Source organism: Leopardus geoffroyi, chromosome B3, assembly GCF_018350155.1.
Source record: "Leopardus geoffroyi isolate Oge1 chromosome B3, O.geoffroyi_Oge1_pat1.0, whole genome shotgun sequence".
NCBI classification, from domain to species: domain Eukaryota; kingdom Metazoa; phylum Chordata; class Mammalia; order Carnivora; family Felidae; genus Leopardus; species Leopardus geoffroyi.
In genome coordinates, this window is record NC_059337.1 from 20180181 (window position 1) to 20195856 (window position 15676).

The 15676-nt window shown below is 39.1% G+C and overlaps 1 protein-coding gene and 2 long non-coding RNA genes across 20 annotated transcripts in view; 2 read left to right on the forward strand and 1 right to left on the reverse strand.

Moving 5' to 3' along the window:
• Positions 1-15676, forward strand: part of TJP1 (tight junction protein 1) — a 373407-nt gene that overhangs the window by 191449 nt on the left and 166282 nt on the right. The gene's annotated exons all lie outside the window — the stretch shown is intronic.
• The window catches only part of LOC123582588, a 51738-nt gene continuing 42597 nt past the window's right edge, over positions 6536-15676 (forward strand). The window contains exon 1 of the long non-coding RNA XR_006704470.1: positions 6536-7565. This is a non-coding gene — a long non-coding RNA (uncharacterized LOC123582588). The remainder of the gene's footprint in view (positions 7566-15676) is intronic.
• On the reverse strand, positions 8715-13052 carry LOC123582589. Its single transcript, XR_006704471.1, has 2 exons — positions 12680-13052; positions 8715-11219 (listed from the first exon to the last, which is right to left on the reverse strand). It is a non-coding gene; the product is annotated as an uncharacterized LOC123582589 (long non-coding RNA).

Here is a 15676-nt window from a genome sequence, read left to right on the forward strand (position 1 = left end):
CCCTGTCAATCCTCTGCTCACACCCTTCAATGGCTTCAGCTCACAAATGGAACAAAAACCCAAGCCCTAACTGCCCTAATCGTGGCCTGCAGGTCCTGTGTGATAGGCAGCCTCTTCCTGGTCCTTTCCATCCACTCCCCTCAGCCTTCCTCCCTCCTGTTTATCCAAACACATCTACTGATCCAGACTTCAGGTACTGAAGCCTCCAAGGAGTTCAACTTTGCTGAAATCTGCTCTAGTTATTTTAGGCCTCACACCCAGCAGTAAGAAGTCAAAGAACTGATAATGGAGCTGTCCCCAGGCACTTCTGTTTCCCTACTCTGCCGCTAGTTTTGTGTAAGCCTGGGATTTTGTCTTCAGGTTACCTGTTACAAAAGCATGTGTTTATTTGGTTCCCATGAAAGAATTTCCCATTGCTAGGATCCAGTCAGATTGCTGCCTTAACACAGATGTTCGGCTCTGATTTCTGAAGGAGAAAGGACAAATATCTTGAAGACTGTAAAAGGATATTTTCTGATTTTACATTTTAAATATTTTTGAAAACCTGGTAAGATTAAACACATAATATTGAACAGTTACTAATTTCTCAGTGACTAAGGCTTTAATCTCTATCTGCTCTTTTACCAAATGGCAAGGAGATCCTTCTAGATAAAAATACTTACCATGCTATTAGAAGTACATTTGATCCTGGAATAAAACTAAATATTACATTTATGGCATGCTCGGTTTATGCCGTTGTAAAATATTCATCTCGAGCTTTATATAGAACAGATGATACATAGATCAGTTAGAAAGTTTTGCTTCATTCAGCCTCACCCCTGTATGGAGATAGGAGATGGGTGAGAAATGTGTGAAGGGGGCCTGGTAGATGTATTTGTGAACAACCTAGCCTTTACAGAGGCTGGGCTCGCCTGTAAATCACTTAGGTCAAAACCTGGCCTGTTAGAAAAGATACTTTTCATAAATGAGGCTCACAGTTGTGTTGTTTTTCCTCAGAAGCGAATAGCACATGACAACTGAGATGTTAACTTGCTAAATTGTTGGTTTCTACATCTCTGGTTCTTACTAGTTTCCTTTGACTCAAACTACTCCTTTAGGGGGGAGGGCAAGTGGTACCTCCGAGCAGTTTATTAAGTAAGAAATTCTGTCTTAACTGGTTCATGGCAAAAAAAAATGAACATTAATAAAGACTAATTTCTGTGTTCCTGATCCTTTCTTAAAGGTGTTTTTAAATAGGACTAGGACTCTATTCCCATAAACCTAAATCAGTGTTATGACTGGAGAGGAAGTTTCTTTTAAAAATTAAGCCTGACCCTTGATTGTTTTCCATATAGTTAACTGAGTTCATCTTATCCTTAGTTAAGTAAAGAGTTCTTCCTCCCTGAGTACTGCAGTTAGAATAAAAAACAAACTAATAACACTATTAGTTTATATTTTCTCTGGCTGTGGAATCTGTAACTTTCAAATAACCAGGAAGCAGAAAAAATAGTGTTGCATTTTTTCAGTGGAAAGGTTTTAAACATTGCACTTCCTTATGGGCTATTTCTGTTTGTTTTCCATTTTCCAATTTTTAAAAGATGTTTATTTATTTATTTGGGTGGGGAGTGGCAGGGGCACAGAGAGAAGGAGAGAGAATCCCAAGCAGGCTCTGGCGACAAGGGGCTGGATCCCACCAACAATGAGATCATGGTTGAAATCAAGAGTCAGACGCTTAACTGACTGAGCCACCCAGGCGCCCCTCCAATTTTCTTATAAGATAAAACTTCAGAGATCTTTATGATTCAAATTAAAGAAACAAATGTGACACTGTCAATAATTTCATTTAATATCTGGATTTTTTTCCTATTTGTCTTCTGACTTTGGGAAATAAAGTGGTGTTCGGAATTGACGTGAACTAAGGTAATGCAGAAATTAGGGGCTTATTTTCCCATATTATTTAAAAATTTTTGTAGTTTTAAAAATTTTCCCCTTACTAAGAAAAAGCAAATGAAATACAGAATTGTTGAGACTCTTAAAAACTGAGAACAAACTGAGGGTTGATGGGGGGTGGGAGGGAGGGTAGGGTAGGTGATGGGCATTGAAGAGGGCATCTTTTGGGATGAGCACTGGGTGTTGTATGGAAACCAATTTGACAATAAATGTCATATATTAAAAAAAAGAAATACAGAATTATAGGCTGGTACTAAATATGTGTATGGTATAAAAAGATCTGGCTCATGATTGACCAGTAAGCAAACATGTCACCAATTTAGTAATGTTATTCAGAGTGATACCTATTCACTGCAGAGGATCAGAATGCCCCAGAGGGTTCTATGATTCTTGGAATCTAGGAAAGAGTAAGCCTAAGGGCATGGATTAGGGATCAGGCAGCTGTAGGCTTCTGTAGTGTTTTGCTTTGGAGGTCTGTAATGCAGTTACACTGCTGATTAGCATAGACTGAAGCAGGTTATAATTGTGAAGGCAAGAGCAGTCAAACCAAATAACAACTTTGTAGTCAAGGAACATTCAGAAGGACTGCACTGCAGTCGTCAGAGACCCACATCTCAGTGTTGTGGTTTACAGAGGACACACTGTCTCTGTTTTCAGTAGTAGATGGTCATTATTCAACGTGGGGCAAAATTCTTTCAACATCCTGTCCTTCTCTGTAACCTTTCCCCCAGCTGTAATTCTCCTAGGTTCTTCTCTTGTGAAGGCCACCCCTTACTCTGCTGTCACCTACTCCGGGAAGCCCTCTTAGACTTCTCCCATCAGAGTCAGTCACAGCCTTTCTGCCTGACTTTCATGTCTTATGTGCTTTCCTGTGACTGCTGTTGAGCCTTGAAGTACAGAGGAGTATTTCTTTCTCTCACCAGGTTGTGAACTCCTCCTGGAGGGTGGATTCCACATTTTACCCCATTTGTAGCTCTAAACTTAGCAGAGTCAGAGCCAGGCACAAAGTAGACATTCAGTAGGGTGTGCTGATTTGAAACCAAATGTAACTTGAGAGCTCCTGTACCAGGCACTGGGCTGTGTGCTTACATATAATCATTACTTATCTGATCCTCAAAGGCGGAAGTTGTCCCACGTATGGTGTAGGCAGTAAGTAGAATTTGAATCCCATCTGACTCTCCTACCTTACCACCTCATTAAATGATGGGGCCTGCAACATAATAACGTGGCTAAAGACTTGAAGGTTATTGGTAATAAAGGCCATTTTGTACTAAAGGCTATTAAAAAAAAAAAAAAAGAGGCCCCAAATTCTGTCTTTGACTTTATTTTGAAGGGTTTTGCATGGTAGCCTCTTGTCTTCTGGACTAGACCATTGTGTATATAGTTGCCAGTTTTGCCAAATTATCTGTGGTGATTACCCTGGAATATAGAAATTAAAAGTGGATCACACTGGTAGAGGGTGTCTCTTTAACCAGAGTGTCCTCTTTCCGCCTGCACCCATTTATCATAGCTAATCCACACTAGAAATATGGATCAGAATGAACATGTCTATAGTATGTTTTGTAATAAGTATGTTATATAAAAGTTACTTTTGTTTTTCTGAGATCATGGGTCAGTAAATTTTTGTGAATATCAAATAGCAATTATTTTAGGTTTTGTGGACCATGTATGGTCTCTGTTGCTTCTCTTCCTCCTCTTCTGTCTGTCTCCTCCTCCTGCTCCCTCTTCTCCTCCTTCTTCATTAAACCCTTTTAAAAAGTAAGTAAAAAAAAAATTCTTAGCTCTGGCTCACAGGATGTAGTTTGCTGACATTGTTTCTAGATTAAATGAGCACTTTAATTCATTTATTATCTCTTTTTAAAAAATGTTTATATACTTATTTTTTAAAGAGAGAGAGAGAGAGAGAGAGAGAGAGAGAGAATCTTGAGCAGGCTCCACACCACCAGTAAAGAGCCCAATGCAGGGTTTGAACTCATAAATCATGAGATCATGACCTGAGCCAAAATCAAGAGTCAGACACTTAACCAACTGAGCCACCCAGGCACCCCTATTTATCATCTCTTAAAGGATATGAGGAAAGATAAAAATGGATCATAGAAAAATAACAAACAATAAAAATTCACAGTTTTAAAAAACTGGTGTTGTTTCACAGAGTAGGTTAAATACTTGATTGCTATTTTTTTATAACCATTCTGTTGAGATTATTCACATTTACCCATTTAAAAAAATTTTTTTTAACGTTTATTTATTTTTGAGACAGAGAGAGACAGAGCATGAATGGGGGAGGGTCAGAGAGAGAGGGAGACACAGAATCTGAAACAGGCTCCAGGCTCTGAGCAGTCAGCACAGAGCCCGACGCGGGGCTCGAACTCACGGACCGCGAGATCACAACCTGCGCCGAAGTCGGACGCTTAACCGACTGAGCCACCCAGGCGCCCCCACATTTACCCATTTAAAGTAAACATTTTAGTGGGTTTTTTTAAAAGATTTATTTATTTTTGAGAGAGAGAGAGAGAGCATAAGCGGGGAAAGGGTAGAGAGAGAGGGGGACAGAAGATCTGAAGCAGACTTTGCTCTGACAGCAGCGAGCCTGATACAGGGATCAAACGCATGAACCGTGAGATCGTGACCTGAGCCGAAGTTGGACGCTCAGCGGACTGAGCCACCCAGGCGCCCTTCAGTGGTTTTTAATATATTAACAGAGTTGTGCAGCTATCACCACAGTCTAATTTTAAAACTTATCACCTCAGAAAGAAACCCTGGACCCACTGGCAGTCACTCCCTGTTCCCCATCCTAATCCCCACCCCAGCCCTAGAGAACCACTAATCTGCTTTCTGTCTCTATAGATTTTCCTGTTCTGGGTGTTTCATTACAATGGAATAATATAATATGTGGTCTTTTGTGATTGGCTTCTTTCATTTAGCATACATTTTTCAAGGTTCAGTCCTATTGTAGCATGTATTAGTACTTCAATCCTTTCTATTGACTGATTGTATTTCATCCTGTGGAGATGCCACATTTTATTTATTTGCTTATCAGTTGACAGACATTTGGGCTGTCCCATTTTTTGGCTATTATGAATAATGTTGCTGTGAACACTTGTGTATGGATATATGTTTTCATTTCTCTTGAATATAAATCTAGGAGTGGAATTGCCAAGTCATATGGCAGTTCTGTGTTTAAGTGTTTGAGGAAATGCTAAACTGTCTTCCACAGCAGATGCGCCATTTTACATTCCCACCAAGCAATGCATGAGAGTTCAATTTTTTCACCTCCTCCCAACACTTCTTATTGCTTGTCTTTTATTTTATAACCATTCTGGTGGCTGTGAAATGATCTTCCATTGTGGTTTTGATTTGCATTTCCTAGATGATTAATGTTGTTGTGCATCCTTTCATGTGCTTGTGGCCATTTGGGTATTTTCTTTAGAGAAATATTCAGATCTTTTGTCAGTTTTTCAATTGGGTTATTTGTCTTTTTATTATTGAGCTATAAAAGTTATTTCTATGTTCTGGATACAAGTCTTTTATTAGATATATTATATGTAGATATTTTCTCCCATTCCGTAGATTTTCTTTTACTTTATTGATGCTGTCTCTTGAAACATAAATTTTTATAAGTTTTATGAGATTCAGTTTATTTGCTCTTTCTTTTGTTACTTGTCCTCTTGGTGTCATATCTGAGAAACCATTGCCTACTCCGAGGTCACGAAGATTCACTCCTTTATTTTCTTTTAACAGGTTTATAGTTTAAGCTCTTACATTGCAGTGAGCGGTCTATTTGGAGTTAACTTTTTGTGTAGAGTGTGAGATATGGGTTTCCAAATTCATTCTTTTGCTTGTGGGTATCCAGTTGTCCCAGCACTAGTGGTTGAAAAGAATTTCATTTTCCCTATTATATTGTCCTGACACCTTTGTTGAAAATCAGTTGATTGTAAATATGTCAATATAAGGGTTTATCTTTGGACACTAACTTCCATTCTGTTCATATATATGCCTGTATTTATGTCAGTACCACACAATCTTGGAAACTTTGAAGTTGGGAAGTGTGAGTTCTCCCACTTATTCTTTCTCAAGATTGTTTTGGCAGTTTGGGTCCATTGTGTGTCCATATGCATTTAGGAAGAGCTTACCAATTTCTTTTTTAAAAGGCAGTTGAGACTTTGATAGGGATTGCGTTGAATCTGTACATTTGTGGAGTGTTACTAACTTAACGATATTAGGTCTTCCAGTCCTTGAACATGGGATGTCTTCCTTTTATTAGGTCTTCTTTAATTTCTTTCAGTGATGTTTTGTTGTTTTCAGGGTACAAGTCTTGCATTTGGCTTTGTTAAATTTATTCCTAAGTATCTTTTTTATGCTGTTATAAATGGAATTATTTCTTATTGACTATTTAAAAAAAATTTTTTTTAACATTTATTTTTTAGACAGAGAGAGAGAGAGAGCATGAACAGGGGAGGGTCAGAGAAAGAGGGATACATAGAATCTGAAACAGGCTCCAGGCTCTGAGCTGTCAGCACAGAGCCCGACGTGGGGCTCAAACCCACGGACTGCGAGATCATGACCTGAGCCGACGTCGGACGCTTAACTGACTGAGCCACCCAGGCGCCCCTTATTGACTATTTTTAAGTATATAAAGTGTAACAGATTTTTGTACCTGTTAGAGAAATACAGATTTTTTTTTCTTCCAGTTCATAAAGGACAAAATACAAGGAAATGGAGTTTAGCTGGAAATGAGGAAGTACTTCCTGAGAATTAAGATTAAGGGAGCCTCTGGAGTTTCAGTGTATGGTTAAGAAGAGAATAGACTGGAATGCAGAGGAATCAGCTGAATCTTCACATTCTCCTTTCAATTCACTTAAATTAGGCTCTTACCTCCACTCCTTCCTTGAAACCACTCTCCTGGAAGTCACCAGTGATCTTCATGTTGCCAAATCCACAGTCCTGTTGGTCAGGTTGTTCAGTTCACTATCATCCTGCTTGACCATCCTCATGAGCTTCATCAGCACAAACAAAACTGCCTTCTGGGACATATTCCTAAAACTCTACAGTCCTCTGGTTCTCCTTCTATCCCACTGTGGCTCCTTTTTCATCTTCCAACATCTTAATTCGGGTCTAGGATTTCATTTTTCTATCTGTACTCATTTCCTTATTGACTTTATCCAACCTCATGGCTTACCAGATACCATCTAAATGCTGTTGACCCTCAAATTCACATCTCTAATATAGACCTCTGCCTTGAGTTTCAGCATTATACGTGTCTAAAACCAAGCTCTTGATCTTCCTCCTACCCCATATCTGTTCTGCCACCCCAGTCTTTCTTATCTTAGTTAATGGAAACCTCATCCTTTTACTTGCTCAGGTGAGAAACCTTGGGATCATCCTTGATTGCTTCCTCTCATGCTCTGCTTATATCCCGCTCATCATCAAATCTCACCTTGGCCACACCTTTGGAACAGATCCAGTATATATGACTGCTTCTTACCGCCTACATTTACCACCCCAATCTAAACTGTCATCATCTCTTTCCTGGTTTGTTGCAATAGCTTCTTAGTAGCTTCTTGCTTTCACTCTTACCCCTCCTACAGCCTATTCCCAGCACTTTCTTCAAAGAACCCGAAGGATCCTGTTGAAAGGTAAGCTGTGTTATGTCTCTCCTCTGCCCAGAACTCTGCCAGGGCTCCCATCTCACTCAGAGGAAAAGCCAAAGTCCTTATCATGGCCTAGAAAGCCCCTTACCTGTCTTTTCCCATCATTTCCTTCTCTTCCCCTGGCTAACTGCTCTAGCCACACTGACACTCCTGACTCACTGGTGCAAGCTGCTCCATTTGTCTAGACAGCTGCATGGTTCCTCTCCCACAACTTTGCATCACCTTTGTCTGAAACTGTTAAAATTGCATTTCTTATCCCCTCTGGAGTTTCCTCCTTTCCCTTTTTTTTTTCCTCACAGCACCTACCACCATTAAATACACATTTTTACTTATTTGTTGATCATGTTTTCCCTATGAAGATATAAGCGTCACAAGAGCAGGAATATTTGCCTGTTTAACTGCTGTATCCTTAGTACCTATAACAGAGTCTGGCACAGAACAGAAGGTTAATAAATAAATTTTTAATCAGCGAATCAGCTAGTCCAGCTTCCTGCTAGTAGATGAGTATTTGTTGGTTTTGTTTTTTGTTTTTTCTTTTGGAAGATCCTCTTAGCTATATGTATGTATAAACTCTTAATGGGCCTTCCAGTGGCTTTAAACCTCACAGCAAACCTGTGGTGATGTAGACATCATTATTTCCATTTTACTGAAGAAGAAGGTGCAGGTCAGAGGGTTTTCAAAGGTTGACCATGATTACACTTCTGGTCAGATGGGCCTTGAGTCCCTGTCAGGTGGCCTTCAGCACACTGGTGCCTGTCCCAGGGGGTGCCCTCACAGTTGGCAGGGTAAGGAGGGCCAGCAAAAGCTCCCAAAGACAATAGTGAGGAAGCAAATGAAGTAAGGAGCTAGATTGGAGAGTAACTTAGCATCATGATTGAAGGGAATACATTGAGTTGTCTTTTTTTTTTTAATTTTTTTTTAGAGAGAGAAAGTGTGACATGGGGAGGGGCAGAGAGAGCAGGAGAGAGAGAATTCTAAGTAGGCTCCGCACTGACAACACAACCTGATGCAGGGCTCAAAACCATGAGCCATGAGATCGTGACCTGAGCCAAAGTTGGTTGTTTAACCAACTGAGCCACCCAGGGGCCCTGACTTGTCTTAATAATTGAGAACAGAGAAGGCGACCAGACTAAGTTGCAATATAAAAGGAATGATTAAAGTAGAAGACATAAAATAAGGATTTTTAACGTTTCTGTCCATGTATAATTAAAAACAGAAGAGACCTTCACTTCCTCATGCTGGTAGAGGGCCATTTTTCCTTAACGGTTGGGAACATTATGGCTTTTGGGGCTCTTTAGGTCATTTTCTGTCTCATGAGACATTGGCTTCATGTTTTCAGGGCTGCTGATTAAGTGTACAAAATAACGCATACAGGCTTAATAGAATCAGTATCATCCCAGTAATGCTTTACATTTCCGTCCCACAGACCAACCCTAACACTTGTCTTTGTCCTTCCTTTTTCTATACATACTTCGTTTCAACCAACTGTTCTAGCTGAAACCTAATCAAAATAAACCAAAAGATTCAAGTATATCTTGTTTTCATATAGTTAATGAACATGTCATCTATTCATCATTTTCTCACTTCAAGAGAATTGGGGGTGCAAATAATTCTTTCAGTTTGAGATGATATTGGCATTATGTAACAAATAATGCTGTATTTCTTTTATCGGATAGATATTGTCTGAAACATTATGAGACATAATTAAATAAACTATTCATTGAAATTAAAGAAATTTTTGCTTGTAAAAAATATTTGAAGGGGTTCTGGATAGCTGTTCCCTGTGTTCAGATTCCTTCATGTACATACGTTTACAAATTTTGAATCTTTTCTAATCAACCATCCATGGAGTGTGTGGACAGAGTACATCTTTCATTATGTGTCCTACAAGTGACATCATTTCTATTCATCTGGCCCCAGACACAATGTTAATGAAGCTACCAGTGAAAAACGTGCTTCTCAAGACATGATCAGATAGGATTCCTTCCCCCTCTTCCTCTTTTGCAAAAGACCTACCTGTTACATAAATGTTGCTTTATAGAATCTGTTAAAAGTGAGAGGAAAATTGATGGGAGTGGAGCAGAGGATGACTTTATGACTTTTCTTTCATAAGGGAACAAGTATAATAAATCTGTTACTTCAGAAGCTTCTGTTTTATACTCCACTTTACAAAATGGGGAGAACAAAACTAAAATACTGTTCAGAGAATCCTCTTTTCTCAGTAGTTCGCTACTGAGTAAGTGAGTGAACAGAGTGAACAGTAAGTTCATTACTGTTGTAAATTGTAACTGCAACAAAAAGTTGATGGCCAAAAGGATCTGAGCCAAGAATTTCTGATTTTCAACTCTGGTCACAAAATCTCTGAATTGGAGATCTGGACCATAAAGATCTGATTTGATCCCTTCCAGGATTTTCCCAACATGGAGACAAACACTGTGTTCAGTGCTCCTCATACCTGTTGGCATTTAGTCCTCACCATCAATCTTGATGCTGACTCATACCCGTGCATAGGAGGACTGAAGCCCAGGAATGGTTTCAAGTTGATGAGTAGAGGATGTAGGATTTGAACTGCAGGCTCTTGACGTCAGGTGTGCATAGGGCCACAAAGCATTGTGGGAATAGATGCTGTCCCTAGGATGACATGGATCCTGCACCAAAGCACACCGTGTGGAGGTAGAGCTTGGGTTGGAGGCTAGCATGCTCTCAGTCCCTGCCCCAGTTTGGCATCTCTGTGCAGGGCACACATTGACCCAAGTCTGAAGCATAGGCTTCAGCAGTGCTACTGTAGAATAAGTAGACATTTTCCCTGGCAGGATCTGTCCTTATAGCTTTTGCACTCTTCTGTTGCATTGATTTTCTCACGATTCTGCTTTTTTGACAGCAGACGAGGGAGCAGTAAAAGAGAATTCTCTTTCCTCTGTTAGCAGTTGTGTAGAGATTTGCTACCACATCAGGTTCTCTGTGAAGGACTAAGAGGGGCCCGATAATTTTCAACATATTTTGTATTGAACATAATATATATATATATATTATTCCTTTCACAACAGAACATTTGCCCAACAATCTGTCCTAGAATTTTGTTAGGGATCGATGCCATATTTACCAGTTTATAATTTTCAGAATCTTACTCATTGCTCTTTTCTAAAAACCGGGGAAATATTCCTCTGGTTTCTATGACCTAACAGCTATCCATTTTTTCCCACTTAGGAACCCACACCAACAATCGCTCCACAGAAACATATGTAATTGCTTTTCATTGCAGTGGGAGTAATTCACTTGGGCCTTGAAGTTGTTAAGAATACCCTTCTTTATCTCCAGCTTTTCTAGTTTGAAGATCTTGCTGAAGGTGTTACAAATTAAGCAAAATAGTGAAGTGGCTCTACTTCTGTTTTCTTAGTCTGTTTCCCCTTAACTCTCGTTTTGCTTCAGATGGCTTCTAACAATCATTTCATTTTAAATGATATGAGAAAAATCTCATTTCCCTGGCAGCGGGATCCTCTCAGTAGATCCAGTTTTGTTGGGCATTTTCACTCAGAGTGGTAGACTCAACATAGGTGAGGCTGCACGGCCACTGTCTGGCCCACTGTGGAACTTCTGTTTTGCCGAGTGGGGTGGGGCCCCGGAGGGTCAGAACTGTATCTGAAGAGAGGAGAAAAGAGAGATTAATGAAGCTGGCAGAAAGGGAAGTTGTGAGCAGAAAAGAGGAGATATTTAATGGAAGATAGCATTTTTTTTCCTCTGTGGTATATACCATATATGGTATATGATTTCCTCATGAAATCTTTAATAAGACGACTATGCCTTGATAATGCCATGACATCAGTTTTCTCTGGAGGATGGGACGAATTATTTACTAAGTGTGACCTCACAGTGGGAGAGGGCTGAGGAGGGGCCTGCCCTGCCATTCACAGGAAAGTCTCCCATAGGTGTGGCTTCCAGAGCCTGGGGAATGAGTAAATGATAAGTTGTAATATCCAGGAGGGCCTACTGTCCTTACAAAGAACTGTTGTAGTTACTTATGTTTAAAAATAATATCCAGTTTATGGAAGTTACACTTTTTAAAAGCCAGTTTTCCTTTTCAATTTATAAAGCTTATTGTTCCATTAACGAATGTAATTATTTTGTATAAAATAAGACGGATTGTTGAATAATTTTAGTTCATTGGGTTTCCACCGAACATTTCAAACTACATTTACAGGTATAGTATATTTTGTTTTTAAGCATTGAAAATGTCTGAGAGGCGGCCGTGCAGGAGAATTAGGTAAGAGGTGGCAGTGTCTGGCCCTGTGGAGCAGGCTCAGCCTGGAGGGGCCCCACATGCCCAGCTCATCACGTGGACCAGGGTGTCAGACAGCAGTGTGGGCACCCCCCCTCCCCCACATCCCATCCATCCATCATTGCAACCTGCACTTCTGCCTTGTCCAAAACTTCTGGTGTTTTCCACTCCCTGCTCCTCCCTGCCCTCAGCCCCAGGTCCTCCTGAACCAGTGTGGATCACAGCTCATCCTCCCCTTTAGACTCCAGGCCTCCAGACCCCAAAGTGGCCTCGAGTGGATCCTGTCCCTCCCTCTGGAACTTCTCTCTAGTGCCCCTGTCACTCTCAGCCATGGATGTATCTCACCCTCCCACCAGGAAAAGCAAAAGTGATGCAATCTAACCAATATATGCAATTATTTATTTATAAATTATTACATATGCCACTATACGAATATATTGGATAAATCGTAAAATACATGCAAAAAATTAAAACTGAAAAAAGAATGAAAGAATAAATATTTAAAAATACAAATAAAAAATAAAAAAAATAAAATGTCTGAGGAGCAAACTTAATCCCAGAAAATAACCCCTAATAAATTAAACTTCTAAGTACAGTAATCAGATTATATCAGACATAACAGTATTTACAAACTTAATACATTTCTGATACATCTTGCAGCTTATAGATGACAAGACCATTATGACAGGTTTCCTAAAATATTAGAAATATAGAAAATACTATATATTAGATTTAATATATTATTAAAATATTAGAAATATTTTAAATGACAATCACTCAAACATTATCTTGTACTTCACACTAAGATAATACATGTACATACATGCTATGTATTTGATTTACTTTGAGGCCTCTCCGCTTACTTTCTTTCCAGGACTGGTTATTCAACTAAGGGAACAGATTGACCATCTCTTGGTCTTGGGGAGCAGGCATCCTTGGCCTTGCGCAGAGCATGTTTTCTGGGCATTTTTCAGCTAAAGCACTTGATGAGATCCAGTCTGTGTCTGCTGCCTGCTTGGGTACTGCACTGCCTGTTATTCTTGCCGGGCCTTCAGCCCCAGTCCATAGTCCTTTTAATAACATCGCATTGCATCCAGCATTCCTCCCGTGCTTCTGTAAGGGTGTCACTCTGATGACAGGAGTGACAATGCTCAAAGGTGCCATTGGAGCTCTGGGAACCCTGAGCCAGAGCCATTCCTCACGTAGACAGAGAATGTTGTTTTCAGACGTACGCTGGGGGAAGCAGAAACAAAGAAGTCTTCTTACGCAGACTGTTATGTGCTACTCACTCATTGTAGGAAACTAATTAGTTTTACTTGAGCTTAAATGGCTTGTCGTTTTGAATATGAGTACTGTTTAATATATGCTTAATTCATAATGTGGTGTTTCTTTTATAACTGGTGAAAAAACATGGGAATTTAGAATACCCTGGAAATGAATTATATTACTCTTGAAATGAGTGGTAATGCTTACATTAGTGACTTTTGGCCTTACACCCAGTTTTTTTTTTTTTTTAAGTTTATTTATTTATTTTGAGGGAGAGAGCTAGAGAGGGAGCAGGGGAAGGGCAGAGATAGGGAGAGAGAATCCTAAGCAGGCTCTGTGCTGTCAGCGTTGAGCCTGATGTGGGGCTCAAACTCATGAACCATGAGATCATGACCTCAGCCAAAATCAAGAATTGGACACTTAACCGACTGACCCACCCAGGTGCCCCTACATCCTGTTTTTTGAACAAAGTAAAGATATTAAGCAGGTGATGTGTGTGTGTGTATATATGTATGTTTATTAAAATATATATGTGTATGTATACATACATCATATATGTACATACATAATGATGGGTATATTTGGTATTTTAGTGAAATATTTTAATATTTTATAAATAAGTCTAGATTTTAAAGTAAAGTTATATTCCTCATTAAGTATACAATTAGTATCTTGATTTTTTTACATTATAAAAATTTAAACATTATTACACGTAATTTCTAAGCATCATTTTAAACTTTTTTTTTTAATGTTTATTCATTTTTGAGAGACAGAGACAGAGCATGAGCTGTCCCCACAGAGCCCAATATGGGGCTCAAACCCACAAACCTTGAGATCATGACCTGAGCCAAAGCTGGACACTTAACTGACTGAGCCACCCAGGTGCCCCATAAGCATCGTGTTAAATGATTGCATAGTTTACTTAACTGCTCTTTAATGTGTTTCTAGATTGTCTCTGCTTTCTTTTTAACTGTCATGAGCATCTCTGTTTACAGAGAGTATTTATTATTTGTGATTATTTTCTTAGGCTGGATTCCCAGAAATGGAATTACTGGGTCATGGGTAGGAATATATTTAAGATTCCAGTTACATATACTGCCAAATTGCCTTCCCAAAAGTTTGTACTAGTTTACTAGCTACTAGCAAATCTAGTACAAATGTTATGTCTCTGTTTATTGGAAAGTCTTTTTTTTGATGATCATTATTAACTACAAATATTTATTCCTCTTTGGTGTTTCTTTTCCACAAGTATTTTCTTTTTATTTTTCTCTTTGTTTTTCTTTTTCTTTTTTAGAGAGAGAGCACGCCAGTGGGGGAGAGGGGCAGAGGGAGAGAGAGAAAGAATCTTAAGCAGGCTCCATGCTCAGCACAGAGCCCAACGTGGGTCTTGATCCCATGTCCCTGGGATCATTACCTGAGCCAAAATTAAGAGTCGGATGCTCAACTGACTGAGCCACCCAGGCACCCCAACATAAATTCTTTTAAGGAAGAAAAGTCTATTGGATATTTAAAATACTTCTGGGGGTGCCTGGGTGGCTCAGTTGGTTGAGTGTCCAACCCTTGATTTCAGCTGTAGTCATGATTTCACGGTTTGAGCCACATCGAGCTCTATGCTGACAGCGCAGAGCCTTCTTGGGGTTCTCTCTGCTCACGCACATACACTCTTTCTCTCAAAATAAGTAAATAAACTGCAAAAAAAAAAAAGAATTTTTGTTGTTAAAGTCTTTATTTCACGTGGAGTTTATTTCAGTATATGGAATTGGATGAGGGGGCCTTTTTTTCTGCCTAACTTACTACCCAGTTTGCCTAATCCTTTCCCAATTTTATTTGATTGATTTTTTGATTTTTTTTTAATATATGTAGGTTTTATTTCTGGGTTGTCTACTCTGGTTTGTTGTTCTGCTTGTCTGTGTTTCCACCACTGCCACACTGTTTAAATAATATAGTATCTGATAGGCGTAACCCCCGCCTCCGGATTCTTCTGCAAGTGTTCTTTGTAATGCTTGCCTGTTTGTTCTTTCAGATTAACTTTGGAATACTTACGTTGAATTTACAAATTATTTTGGGAAAAACTGGGTATTTAAACATGTTTAGTCATCCCAGTCAAGCACATGGCATGGCCTGTGTATTTACTCAAATCTTACTTTTCATATTTCTCACAGAATTTTTCAGTTTTCTTTAAATAGGTCACACACATTTCTCATTATGGTTATTACTACTTATTTTATAGTTTGTGTTTTCATATTTTTGGACTGATGACACCTGGTATTTTGATTTTGTGTATCCTGTGTTCACTCACTTTTAAATTAAATCTGATAGTTTCCCCTGTGATTCTACATCATCCAAAAATAAATATTTTATTATCTTCCTTTGTAATATTTAAGTGGCGGTGTCTGTCTCATGTCTTTTAGCATTGCCCTGAATTTCCTGAAAATTTTTGCAAGAACAAAACATTTTAAATGACAAAACAGTAAAATTTTAAATGAGTAAAAACGTATTGAATGTTGATAGCGGCATGATGTGCTTGAAGTCTTACAGACATTCCACAGAACCT